The sequence below is a fragment of the Rhipicephalus microplus genome, chromosome 1 (assembly GCF_043290135.1).
Source record: "Rhipicephalus microplus isolate Deutch F79 chromosome 1, USDA_Rmic, whole genome shotgun sequence".
NCBI lineage: Eukaryota > Metazoa > Arthropoda > Arachnida > Ixodida > Ixodidae > Rhipicephalus > Rhipicephalus microplus.
Window position 1 is genome coordinate 201,461,866 of NC_134700.1, and position 14,200 is coordinate 201,476,065.

The following is a 14,200-nucleotide window of genomic DNA, read 5'->3' on the forward strand; positions in this document are numbered from 1 at the left end:
TGGCTGGCGCGCATGCACGCCGGCGTTCGTTTTGTCGCGTCACGCCAGCGTTGCCACGCCAGGCACCGGTCCTGCCATATACTCGCAGGCGTGCGCCGTGCTGCGTTGCCTTGACGCATGCGCGTTTCAGCGCATCCTGCGTCACTTCGTCACGAAAACTGACAGTCGCAGTGCTGTCTGGGTGATACAGCGGTGCGAAATGCCGAAATTCAGCATATCGCATTTCGCACCGGTTGCCGTCAGGCCGCGCTGACGGACGCTGGTCGCGCCGGTCGCGCATGGCATCAGACTATAGAGGGCTCGCATTTTGCTAACGTAGCGTCGCGGTTCCCAGCGTGCGCACGCGACGACGTTATGTTGGAGTATATTGGGCCCCTCATGATGCGCTAGCGGTGGTTTCGCTGACTCCACATATACCAAATTCGGTGTATGTGACGTCAATGGATGACGAAGTAGCTCCACATATACTAAATTTGGTATCAAAAGACGTGAATAGATGACGAAGGTAAACGACACATCCAAACATGATAATCATGAGACGGGAGTCATGTACGGCATAACTTACCTGCACCTCGTATTAGCACAATCAGCACAACGTTATAACGTTGTGCTGATTTTAAAGTGACTTATCAAGCTTCCTTATTCGTGCTTCGCATATAATCGATTCCCACTTTTCGCAGTATCTGCCGATTTTTTGCTGCTAGAATCATGGTTGTCTCGGCGATTCGAGTGGTAAATTTCAATGACACACTAGCCTGGATCGTTTCGTTGACGACTGAAAACTGTAATGACAACGTCAGGGACAACGCGCACAGATTGAGGCACGCATCGACGCATTCGTCCCGCCACAGTAGCGGCCACTCTTTTCTTAAAATATTCAACTTATAAGAAATCTTTTGTCACTTATCTTGCGAAGAAGTGTAGATACTGATATAGAAACATTCATTTACTTCATGTAGGATAATTCCTCCTGCTATCGGGCCCTTTACCCAACTTCCCTGCCTTCTTCCTTTCGTTTTCTTTCTTTGTAGTCTTTGGCCACGACAATCAATTAACTACTGGCGTGGCATTTACTCTCTGTTCCTTATTTTCTTATTTCACTATTTGAAGCTCACGCTTAAGTTCCTACAACATAAAAAATGCGCTAACACACTCTAATAAAGCTAGCTGGGAATTATTGCAAGACCTGTGTTCCTGCACAGGTGTGCAATAATGCGGTAGCCCAAGAAGAAAGAGTAAAGCCTCGCCAACGTTAAGCGTGGGTGCACAAAGTGGCGCAGTGCGCTATAAGTAGTTCCACCAGCGACATACGCAGAATACGCGGCAGTAATGTGGCAGCTCAGTAGATGCCTGTCCAGAGTTTACTTTTTCGATTCCGTACTGCACACTTTTACGATCCTTGTGAGGTACACGAGTGGGCGTTTAATCAGCGAACCGCACCAGGTGAGGTTGTCCTTGATTTCCTGGAAGCGTTAGCGGCCCATCCTTTACTTAGGTAGTCTGATGTCATTTCTCCCGCATGAGTGGCCTGCTGTGGACGAGGCTCGAAACGAGTTTTATTGAAACAAGGCCAGAGCTGCAGGCAATCTGAGATGACTTACCGCGCGGGGTCCGTAGTATTCACGAGTGACGAGATACATTCTTTCACACCTGGTTGGTTTTGCTAATCATTTATTATATTTCTGTGAGTGCGCTTCAGTAGCGCAACTCGTAGAGATGTGATGACTTCCTCAGGTTTGACGCAAGGGCTGTAGTGCACATCACTTGGAAACGTTTTCGACGACTTCTTCCTCTCCCTCACGTGTCTGGAATTTCGGCAAAAACGGAACACAAGCCTTAGAAACTGTGAGAGAAGGAGTTGTTTTTATATTACCAATATATCAGCAATGCAGCAAAAGTTGTGTAAACTGAGCATTATAGTCAGTTCCAGATCTTGTAGAACAAGAACACATAGCTAAAACGTATGCAGAGTACGCAGGCAGGGTAAGGTGGTGGCAGTCTTCGGGCAAGTTGAAATTCAATTTTTCATACCAAGGACAGCATACGCTCATAAGAAAAAAAAACATCATAAAAAGATCATAAGCACAATTACAGCGAAAGCTGGACGAGCGGTCTTTCTAAGCTTTTTCTAGACACTCTTTGGGAAAATGCTGGGTACCCACTATGCCATAAATATTCATAAATTCTGTGTTGTAGGCCGGCATTGAATTACAGTCTTCTAGTACACTGTAATTGAATATGCTCTTTTTCGTCATTCTTCAGAGAAGCGTGCTGTCCGCTACACCCTTGCAATAAACTGTGTGCAATTTTTTATTCAGCGGCTGACGACGATGAAGAATTAGGCCTGAAGCGGATATGCGCGACCGTTATGAGGTGATAAAGAACAGGCTTTTGTAATGCGTTGGAGCATTGGACAACCCACTCGTTACGCAATTCGCATTCTATGACGCCTGGTTGTTCCTTTGCTGTTCTAAAACACTTTATTACTCATAATAACGTGATTCCTTTTCCGACATCAAGCATGCCTAAGGCCGATTTGAGAAGAAGTTTCAAGCACCGACGTGGCTCAGCGGTGGCTCGAACATCTTGAGCCACTTATTCGTATAAAGGAATTCTAGTCCCTATGTAACCATTCTGTTTGTTACTGCTGTATGTGCTGTTTATGCACTGTTATATTAATGTATGATGGGGAAAAGTAGGTAATAAAAAAACCAAAGTAAAAAAACGGTGTGGCTCAGTGGTAGAATACTGGGCAGTCACGCTGGGGACTTGAGTTAGAAACCCACTGCGTCTTTTTTTTTCTTATTTTATGCGAAAATGGTTACGGACACCGGTGGCAGCAGCGGTCGACTACAGCACCGCACATGAGCCGTGTAGTTATCTCATAACAGCTCTCGCTGTAAAACACGCACACAAAAAAGGAATTGTGCAAAGTGCTGATTTATCCATCAATTTCGCCACCTGCCCGTTTTTATTTTTTTTCCTTTTCGCAAGCAGTTGCTGTCGTGCCCATGAATTATGCTTCACCATCTAGGTCATCGGCATACAGTATTAAGATTTAAGTAACTTTTTCTGCATGTCATAGTTTTTACTGTCAGAGTGTTTTTTTAATGATCGAAGGCTGTGCCACGTTGATAACTACAGCTTCCTGTTGAATACTGAAAGGGTTTGAGCACAAGCACTGAAGTGCTGAAGGAAACATGTAACAGCGAGAAATAGAAGACAAACTGCGGGAACGATGCAATGCTCGTGTCATCCCTCTTTGTCTTGAGTTTCTCGTGGTTACGCCTTTCCTTCACCACTTCTATGATTGCGCTGCAAATCTTTCCAGTATGCACTATAACAAACTAAACCAAATAGCCATTCTTCTTTCTGTTGGAGACCAAAAAAAAGAATAAATTTTTTGTGCTCACTATATGACCATTCGTTGACTGATTTTGCCGAAAAAGGGCCCCAAACAGATCATTTTTAAGGAAAGTAGATAGTTCGAGTCTTCGATGTAAAAATTGCTGTGCCAGTTTTTTCTTTGCCTAGAATTAATACTTTGTTATATCGTATATATTGCTGTTTACTTCAACTCCTACCATTGGCACTCCTGAAATTACGTCTGAAAGCTTTCTACTGATGAAAGAAACCAATTAAGTCGCAACTGAATCCCCGGCTGAAATAACATTCCACTTGCTCTCCAGATAGGCAGAAAATTGTCTCTGCAGTGCCCAGAAGAAAATAAACTGGAGCTTATCTTACTTGGAAGCTGTGGCCATAACTTCTCATTTAGCCTCTGGTCTCTTTTCAAGGCGCGAGACCGACCCCGGTCAAATGGGCAGGTAGAAGCGCCAGATTAATGAATGGCCCGGGGCGGACATACTGAATTGCCCGGGGTCGATCCGTGAGTACAATTGTAGAGCTTTTTTATGAGGTGCTTTTGTTTCATACCGTTACCTGCGCAGTACACGAGCTAAGGTTAGTAGTCGCCAACTGAACAGGTGCTGCAGGTGACTTTAAACACAGGTTAGCCCGAGTTAGCATAACGAGGCGAATAACAATGCTTCAAAAAAGTTAGTGAAGTGATACTTGAAGCTGATTGAGTTCCGGCTCTGAATGCGACAGTTTTCTTAATTCAAATGCCTCGGCCAAATGGCATACATCTTACTCCGTGGCCTTTGACCTGAATTCGACACCACCTTGCATAAGGCACCTACATGTTATTAGCCATAATGATACCTATAGCTACAGTCAGTTAAAGTTCAAATTTCCCTAATTCCATGCATCACCCTCATTTGCAGAACTGAGCAGCCAATTACAATTATAGTGGCTCTCTTTTTCGAAAGAGTCCAAAGGACTTCGTTACATCTAACCCCGTTTGAACAAGCCTGTCGTATACGCTAACAAAGTGTTTCACTGACAATCAGTCAGCATTAACGTTTCGTTCAGAGACAGTCCTTCACCATTGTTGCCATTCGTGGGTTGAGTTTACTGAAACATGCGGTTTAACACTTTCGCTGACGAATGCCTGCGTTGAGTTGGTGTCACTGCTTAAAAGTGCGTACCCTGCTTCCAGAAGTAGGTCATTACTCGACGCTACTTCGATAGCCGTTTTGAAACGACTAGTCTTATTTTTGTTTTTCTCAAATGTTTGTTTTTCTCAAAACAGCTAATAGAAACTACCAAAGCTACGTTCCTATTGGCACTTCCAAAAGCACACCACGTGCAAATAGGTTGGTCCGGAATTATTGTTCATCTTTTCTGCAGGCACTGGTGTGCTACATTTATCAGCATGTAGTATATTGGATAATTCATATGAGGACACATTCATCATGTTAAAAAGGCACCCTTTTTTTCCCAGTTAGTGACACTGACTGGGGCTAAATGCACTCCATAACAATGTAGTACTTAATTGTACGTCTGCATAAAATATCGTTCATATAGGTCTCCTCTTAAAACAAGAACGCGAAAAAGTGTAGCTGTCCATTGCATATAGAAATAGCTTTGCACGAAAGGTCCACGTGCCTTGAACTCCTTTGTTTAAACTGATCTGAATGATTACGACAGTTATACAAGTGAGTTATACGAGTGAGTTATACAAGTATACAGTATTCCAGGATTGTAGAAAACGGGGCACCCTCGGCCCACAGGCCAATGTTTTGAAGATGACAGCGAGGCGTCGCGTTGCCGTTATGATGCGAAAAACTCAACGTTCGAAAAGTGCGTGACATAGCACACAGACTAACAGCACTACGCTGCGTATGGTATGCTGGTAAGAGGCCCCTTTCCACGCTTGCGTCACGAGCGTAGCACCACGAACTACGCCAGCGTGCGCCTAATGTTGGCGCATATGCTTCTGTTCGTTTAACAGCAGATAAACCTGAGCAGAGCAAGAACCTGTGCAAACTTATGGAGCTTTTGCGGTTTTGCTACGAAACACTCTGCGGGGTTCTGAGAGGGCCTCGGTAATCTTCACGTGGGCCGTGCACGCTTCTGGAAGCCGGGACTTCACGATGGCGCCATTAACAACAGCCGAGAGTAGATTGGTAAAGTTTTTTGGCACGTTATCTTTTACAAGGCCGATAGCGTGAGCGCCATTGTCTAACCTCCCACTACTGTTGCGTCTACAGCGCGAAATAAACGACGCGTGTTCCGTCCTCCTAGTATACCGTTAAGGGGCCGTGTTTACACGCGAGTGACCAAATGTGTTACAGTCACGTGATCGAGCTGGACGGTGCCTTTCGCAAGGTCGACGCGTACAGCGCCCTCCGTTGTCGGGCCAATGCAGTATAAGGCAGCGAATTCCCGACGCGGTATCATATAAACGAGAACGGGATCCGGTCACGTATACTCTCGATAACGCTTGCCCCCTACTTTGATGTGTTTGCACGAAGTCGACAGTGTTCTTTGATAGCACCCTTAATGCAATTTCTCCGTGTTTACATTTGTTTTTTTTTTTGTGCGACCGTGACGTACACGCACAAGGCCTCGCGACAAGCCGAAGACTGTGACGTGCCATGGGTCAATCTTCTAACGGACCGCCGATGCTGCCAGCGAGATGGATTACTCCGCACGGCTGTATGTAAGCGTCCCTGCTGATGCACTGACGTATTTTCTGTCGTTTAAACGAACAAACTTGGCTCTTCTGTTCAAACATAAAAACAAGCTAGACTCACCCGGTTGACACAAGGGATAATATGACCCCGTTGTTTTCTTTTGACAAATCATTGTTGGCTGCAGCTGAACATTTTTTTCTTCTGGAGCTTTCTTCCTTTACATGCTATTTTTATAGTTACATTGTTTTCGAAGGAGGACTGGAGGAGGTTTGTAAGGGTAATTTCACCTTGGATGCCTAAGCGAAATTTCTTTCCAAGGCCACCGTAATCTCACAATAAAGTTTCTTCCTCGTCTTCCTCCTTGTTGAGGCCGGGGTCTCTTATGTAAGAAGAGCCCATAAATCTGCGAATGAAAGCTTTATCGCTCCTTGGGGCTCTTACACTTATGATCATACTTTCTCGTGTGCCTTCTCCCTTCTGAATTCTGTAGTTTGGAGGAAGTGATTGAAGAACATATGAATTACTCTTGTTACTCCATGCAATCTGTTACTACATGCTTTCCGGCTGATGTTGAATTATCACTTTTTCAGTGCCACTCTGATTGATTGATCGATATGTGGGGCTTAACGTCCCCAAACCACCATATGATTATGAGAGACGCCGTAGTGAAGGGCTTCGGAAATTTTGAGCACCTGTGGTTCTTTAACGTGCACCAAAATCTCAGCACACGGGCCTACAGCACTATTGCCGTCATCAAAAATGTTAGTTTCACTCTAAATTGATTTATATACTTTTCAATCACTCAAGAGGACACTAGTCCGAGTCTTCCCATTGAGATAATGTCTGACTAGTGAGATAACAAAGAAGTAGATCTACTCAATTTACTAACACATACGTGGCCAACTGATATGCTTCGTTTGGCTGGCTGGTTAGCCGACTGAGGCAAACATAGACAATGATAAAATGCAGCAACTCCTTCCCAAATGCCAATGGCATAAAAGAGAGAGTTATATATACATTGAAGAAGTTTTTCCAGTGGGCCAAAACGTACTTGGGAAGAGAATTAAGAGACACAACTTAGCAGCAAAGGTTTCAACCGGTGGACCGGTCTCCGTCAGGGTTTGTCACGAGGACCAGTGGACCGGTCTTCGTGACATGTAAACCAGCGCTAGTTCTACAACATGAACACTGTACCAACCATGAAGAAAGTCGCTAGTTCTAGTGTCTTTGGTGGCACTCGCTTTGAGACTGAGTCTTATGAAGATCCGCTCGATTAAAGCCGTAGTCTGAGAAAAAAAAACTGTTCTATTCGTTTTTTTTTTCATACCCCGGACTGCGTCACAGAGACATTCGCGCAAATCATGCCGAGAAGCTCCGTCTTGATTCCACCATGTCTGCCAACTTCTTTGTCTCTGCGTCTCTTCTCTCGAAAAAAAAAATTCCCTGCATCATGTACAACAACACGTTCATTGAACACCAGACATCAGCACCTACGCGACACAAGTGTCCAAGCACGCAGTATGTGCATTAGATGTCAGCCCTGTATTCTCTCATCAGAAAAAAAAAGACTGAAACACAACACAATCAAAAGTAAAAAGTAAAAGCAGCTTGCTCTAACCGCGTCCGAGCGTCACAGAAGCAGTCCTAATGTGCAGAGGAGAACGTAATACAATTTTAGCGTTCCTGCGGGATGTTATGGATATGCGCTAAAAAGCCACAAAGAGAGTATGGTGTGTACGTTCGCGCCGAAATTGCGGGGTTTGTCTTACATGCGGTGCAGAGGGGAGCTTCGACACGCCAAGCGCTCGTAAAGGAAACGCGGGAAAGTGGGACGTAAGTGTGCTACATATCTTGAGGTAATGACCAAGCCTCAGCTGCTTTTTTAGCCAGTACGCCTTTCCCGCTCAGGAAAGCAGAGCGAAGGCGGAAGAAGGAACCGCCGTGGTCGAGTGTTGCTCGAGCCACCACAATGTTATGCTGACGGCGTAATTGATAATTTGCCTAAACGTCATTATGGCATACTGAGAGCCTTCTTCATGTCGCGACAGTGCCAGGATCGTGCAACCAGATAATCCCCACGGACGAGGCGGCGAGAACCGTTCCTTGGCGTTTCCATATCATTAGCCCTTTCACGATCTCGCTAACGGGAAACCACGAGGAGGAGCAATAAACTTTTGTGTAAGAAACCAGCAGGTTTAGGTGTCCGGGCCTAGGCCTTCCATGAGGGGACGTCAGGGGCTTGCCTCGACGCCATTTTGCAGATCTCAAGAAAATTTACCACACACATCACTCTCATGCAAGGAACTGCCATACACTTATGTGCCATACACTTATATAGTGTTTTTGCTCATAAGCGGGCCAAAACACTGTATGGTCTGAGAGATTCAGTAAGAAGGGTTGTACAGCAGCCGTGTTTGATTCATTTCTGTAATACTGGACTGGTCTACTTAAGCTCCTGTGTTTAGTGTAACCCGGCATGAAATGTGGCAATAAAGGGTGGTTATGAGTAGCCGAATAGGGTTGTCATTTACGAAGAGGTGCGTTCCAGAATGGCAGTAACGCTTATCGACTACCACTTTACTTTATTCAACTAGTACTGTTACTACTATAAAGTATAAATAATAACAATAATAATAATAATAATAATATTAGCAAATGTACTAACAGAAGAGATGAAACATGAAAAAAGCTAAAAAAGAATTCACAGCAAATGATAATATTGCGTCTAAACCTTGGTCTAACCATAACTACTTGTTAAGTTGAAAATTTAGTAATTTCTAAATTACTTAAATGTGAACTGTTAAAATTACATTGCACTATACCATGAGACACTTAGGTGCTCTTAAAGAAGTGTCACCATGGAGGCAAGCGAGCACATTTCATATTTAAAGAAATTTATTCTCACGAGCAGTGAACATCAGTCACAATCCAAAAGAACCTCATGACGGAACACAACATGCACAGACACACAAAAAATTCGCTCAAAAGTGTATGTTTACATATGTACATTACATCGTAAACTAATAACACACAAATAAACAGCAGCGAGAACATTTATAGAACCGTATGTTAAAACCAACGACACGGAGTTGTGCAAGCTATCATGTCGTATTCAGTACTCATATGGCGCCCAAGGAATCAACCTCAGTGCCAGATTCTTCATAAGCAACTCTAACAGGAAAAATTTATGATTCACACATCATTGAAAAAACACCTGAAAGATATGCTGTTTTTTTTTTTGTCTCAAGGTGTACCCCGGCAAAATAGGGTTCTTTTCGCATAATTGTCCGTTATTAGTGAACGAGAGCGGCCTCTCTAGAGTCCGTAAGCTGCAGGCAACTACGACAAGTATACTTTCAAGGTACCCGCTATGCCATACATGGTATTTTTTGTGAATTGCGGAAGCATCCTCCACTCCATGGTATTCGCCAATCTGCGGCGATGTAAAGTGCACGCTTCACACCTGTAATGCATTATGTGCACTTTGTTAATGCTGTGGCACATAATAATAAAGAACTTACTTGTGGCAGAGCCATTTCTAGTCGGCTAAAAGCGTTAAGCGGCGTACTCGTTACACAATTCGCATTGTGAGACACCTGCTTGTTGTGTGAACACGCTATATTACGTATGCTATAACGCAATTCCCTTCCTGACGAGACGCCTGAAGGCTTTTTGCGAAGGGTTTTGATACGAGACGCCTGAAGGTTTTTCGCGAAGGGTTTCGAAGCACCAGCGGGGCCCTCTGGCAGAATATTTTCGCACGAGAACTGAGTGGCTAGGGGCAGCTGAGGTGGTGGTGGCTACCGAAATCGGCTGCAGTGTTCTTGCAACAGATTTTGTTGTGAAAAGAAAGTGTAATTGCGGGAGGGGTGGGGGAAGGCACGTTAAATGCGACCATAAACTCAAGTGAAAATGCAATTTTCGTAAAACATTTTGTTGTTGTTCTTAGAAAGAAGCATTGCTTCACCGAGCTTTTTTTTTTCTTTTTTGAAGAACAGTAGAATCATACGTCTTCAAATGAAAGTGTCTTCAGATAAAAAAAAGAGAGAAAGTATAACATCCTAAACCAGCGTACGGGTACGGCAGAAGGCATATGGCTGTTGCCATGCGTCGAAATCTGTCAAACAGGCCCCTACGTCATCGTGTGCTTCTTGCGCATATTTGTATCGGTTCGTGCGTGGATGCGACGAGACCTATCGCGTTGCATTGCAAATGAGGTTGATCTCGTCCGCACAAGTGCAAGCGAGATCCAGGTGCGCGTACCACATATATATATATATATATATATATATATATATATATATATATATATATATATATTATATATATTATATATATATATATATATATATATATATATATATGTATATATATATATATATATATATATATATATATAGGCACCATTGAAGGCGCCACCAGCGTCGATTTTTAGCGCTTTACATTTCAATGCACCAAGAGGGACTTAATATTATCGACAGGTAGTAAGCGGGACACTCTAAACTTTAATTTTCCACAAAAACTGCATACTGAATTGATACAATGTACTTACGTCGACCCAGACGATACACTCGGCAGCGGTATTGATCGCGCAGACTCAACTCGACGAGGCAAGGCAGAATATTGCTAAAGAGGCTTCACTACCCCTTGTCACCACCGTTTTACGGTGAGGAGACGCATTAAATACTTTAAGAGGAGAGAGAACACATATACGTCACCCCTATATCCCGAAAAATCTGCACCCCGGGGCTAACGGTGGCCGCAGATGAGTAATAGCGGCGACACTGGAATGGTTGCGAAATGACCCTTACACTTACTATACAGACTCCAGTCCACACCCAACGAGACAAAACGCTTTGCCGCGGTCGTTACCAACCGAAACCAAGTGATCATGTCAGCGAAAATACGTACGAAATTCGTGGCCGTAGCAGAGGCGGCCGCCATATCACTATAGCCATTCGTGCAGCAGAGTGCAAGAGCCGATCTGCGCACGTTCTCACAGATTCCCAAGAGGTTTGCTGACTGTTTCTCACAGGCGTCCGTCTCCATAGCGTCGTACGCATGCTAGGGTCCAACCTTCTAGAACACCACGACATCACATTGTACCCCGCCCACGAAGGTGTAGGAGGAAACAAACGGACAGACCGCTTAGCTCGAGCATAACTCTCCGAGTCGCGGACATGGCAACCCGGGCGGATTTCTTCACACCTACGCTGCCGCGAAATATCCTTGAGAGCCGAAGACTGGCCCGGCAAACGATGGCGCCACCCCATCCTAAGCGTACCCGCTGGTAATCTATGCATTGGAGACGAATACAATCGAACACGTACCCCAACATACACACACTCAGCAAAACCCGGCCATCCTAATTTGCTGACCACTGCCCTTGGTGCGGTGACACGCTGACACTTCCGCGCATCACTAGGAGTCGTCGAAAAAGACCAGCACAGAGCAACTCACCTCTGATCACGCGAAACAAATTTCAAAGGTCGTGGGAGGTGCGACTCACCCGGCAGGACCTGGAAAGCCAGCGAGCGACTTTAGACCAGGCCAAGCGATCGGCTGGGTCCAGAGGGGCCCTGGAATAAAGGCTCTACCCACGGAAACCTCAGTTTGCTATTTAAATAAAATACGTTTATTCTTTCTGCTCATATATAAAACATTCGCTCTCGCACATGGAGGCCTAGCTGCATAAACTCGCACGCAAGCGCGAACAGGTGGCCGTGTCCAAGCGGGTACAATCTCGCCCGCGACCAACGCACACGTTCACACAGAGGCCGACATAGTCGTGATGGTCCTGTTGTACAACTCAGTTTGATCAATTGTCGTACAAATCAATCTGAATTTCTAATTATGGGTCGACTGAATTCACATAAGTACTTTCTTCAGCTCGCCAAATCTTGTTGCATTGTGAGATAAACCACATATTACGCTATTATTGGCTTGTAGGGCTGTCACAGTCTCTTTAATTGACTCAACATGCCAAGGTCACACAATTTGAGAGTTTCCTGAATATCACTCTCTGCTCACCGTAATAGAGGCCGTTCATAAAGAAGTTACGGGCACGTTCTATTAGAAGTAAATGAAAAATTACGAAACTTGCACTTAGTCGCACGAGGCTTGAAACTCTGAAGCTGGACAGTTATAAAACCCAGTGTTGTTGCTTCTAGGTCTACTGCTATGCTTTGGCTAGGTGAAACTAAGTCGTCCCTAGCTTGCTTCTAGGTTTTAGCCAGGTAATGCTATAGGTCGGTTCTGTCGGTTGCTTCCCAGCGCGGGGAAGTTCAGGTTCAACCAGAGTGAGCTACATAAACTACACGGATGTCCAAACTACATAGAGAGGAACCAGCGCTGAAACCGAGCGTTCTCGTTTTGCATAGGTGCAGGCACACGTCCATCTTTGTGCAAGATTTCCATCCCTTCGGGGTCTTCTGGAATCTGTCGCTGGCTTTTCTGTTCACCTATATATACAAGGTATCGTTTTATGCCGCTAAAGCTCTCTGTCCAGATCCTTGAGCGAAGCTGGAACGTGTGGCCACTGTGTTTATCGCTGCGGTAACTTGGACAGTTTATTGAAATTCCTCCTGAATTACTGGTTACGTCAGTGTGAAAACCTTAATTCATGCTTGCCGCTCATCGGCTACTTCTTTCATATTTAGTACTAGCGTACTAGGCCCCCTTCTGTTTTTGGTCTACATTAATGACATTGTCAATGTAATTAGCACCCCGGTACAAATTCGGTTATTTGCTGACGATTGTGTTTTGTTTAGAGATGTAACCTGCATTAGTGACCAATGTGATCTTAATACTAACTTATGCAATGTATCAAAATGGTGTGAACAATGGGGAATGCTTCTTAATCCAAACAAATGTGTGCATCTCCCCATAACGCGCAAAAAAGTCTCATTAAACTACACATACAATTTAGCTGAAGCACCTTTACTTAAAGTAGCCTCCTATAAATACTTAGGCTTAACGTTAACAAGTACCTTATCCTGGAATTCGCACATAAATAACATCTGCTCTGCCGCTTTCCGTAAATTATGCCTTCTCCGCCACAAGCTCAAGACTGCTCCGCCTAGTGTTAAACTCCTCTCCTACTTTTCCTTAATTAGGCCTAAACTTGAGTACGCCTCCATAGTTTGGGATCCCCACACAAAAATCAACGTCCAAAACCTAGAAAGAATTCAAAGAAAAGCAGTACGATTCATATATAGTAAATTTATGTCAACCGACTCCCCCACTGCATTACTAACAGCAAATGGTATAGAACTATTACAAATTCGAAGAACAAAATGTCGGCTGCAGTTTCTTTCAGACATAGTGAACCACAGGCTACCCTTAGACACCGCAGTATACGTATCCCCCTTGTTAAGCAGACCCACTCGACACCACTATCCTCATTCCCTAACGCCAATCTTCGCAAGGACTGATACTTTTCGGTACTCCTTCTTCCCACACACAATAGATGATTGGAATAAACTAACCGAAGCATTTCCTCAACGCCCTTGACCATTTGTGCAAATACTCTTCCTCCATGACTTCCTTGAATGGTATTATCACCTTATTGTTCAGCTGTTACTTTTTTTAAAAGCCATAACCCCTCTGTCTTATAGCAAAGAAATTATGTAAAAAACGCTTTGCAACCCTGTTTCATTCTGTTATTTAGTGTTTCATGTATGCCCACCCTGCTTGGACTTTTTGTCTGCAGTATTCTATAAATAAAATAATAAATAAAATAGTGAACCAGCAGTGATAAGCGGTATTTGTCCAATTTCTGTGGTAGAGGTGCAGGCAGAATTTCTTGTTGGGGGTGGGGTGGAGGAGGCACCTTTTTGAAATGGGCATTTTTCGCTCTTTATGCCATGGCGAAAAATATTCCGGGGCGGGCGGAGCATGGGACCAGTGTGGCACTCCCTGGATACGTCAGTGTTCTGGGCCACGTATCTGGTCATGAAGATGATCATAGTTTTGTACACATTTGAACAGAGTCAAGTTTTTACGTAAGGCTTCAACAGATGCACTGTTAAGTACAAAACGTGGAAAGTTTGCACTGAGTCCCGCAAAGCTTGGCTTAGCGATGAACGTGCGCGTTGCAGATCACTGGACAATCCATTTATATATTTCTTCGTGTATCTCGATAGAGCTGGGCAGCCCTC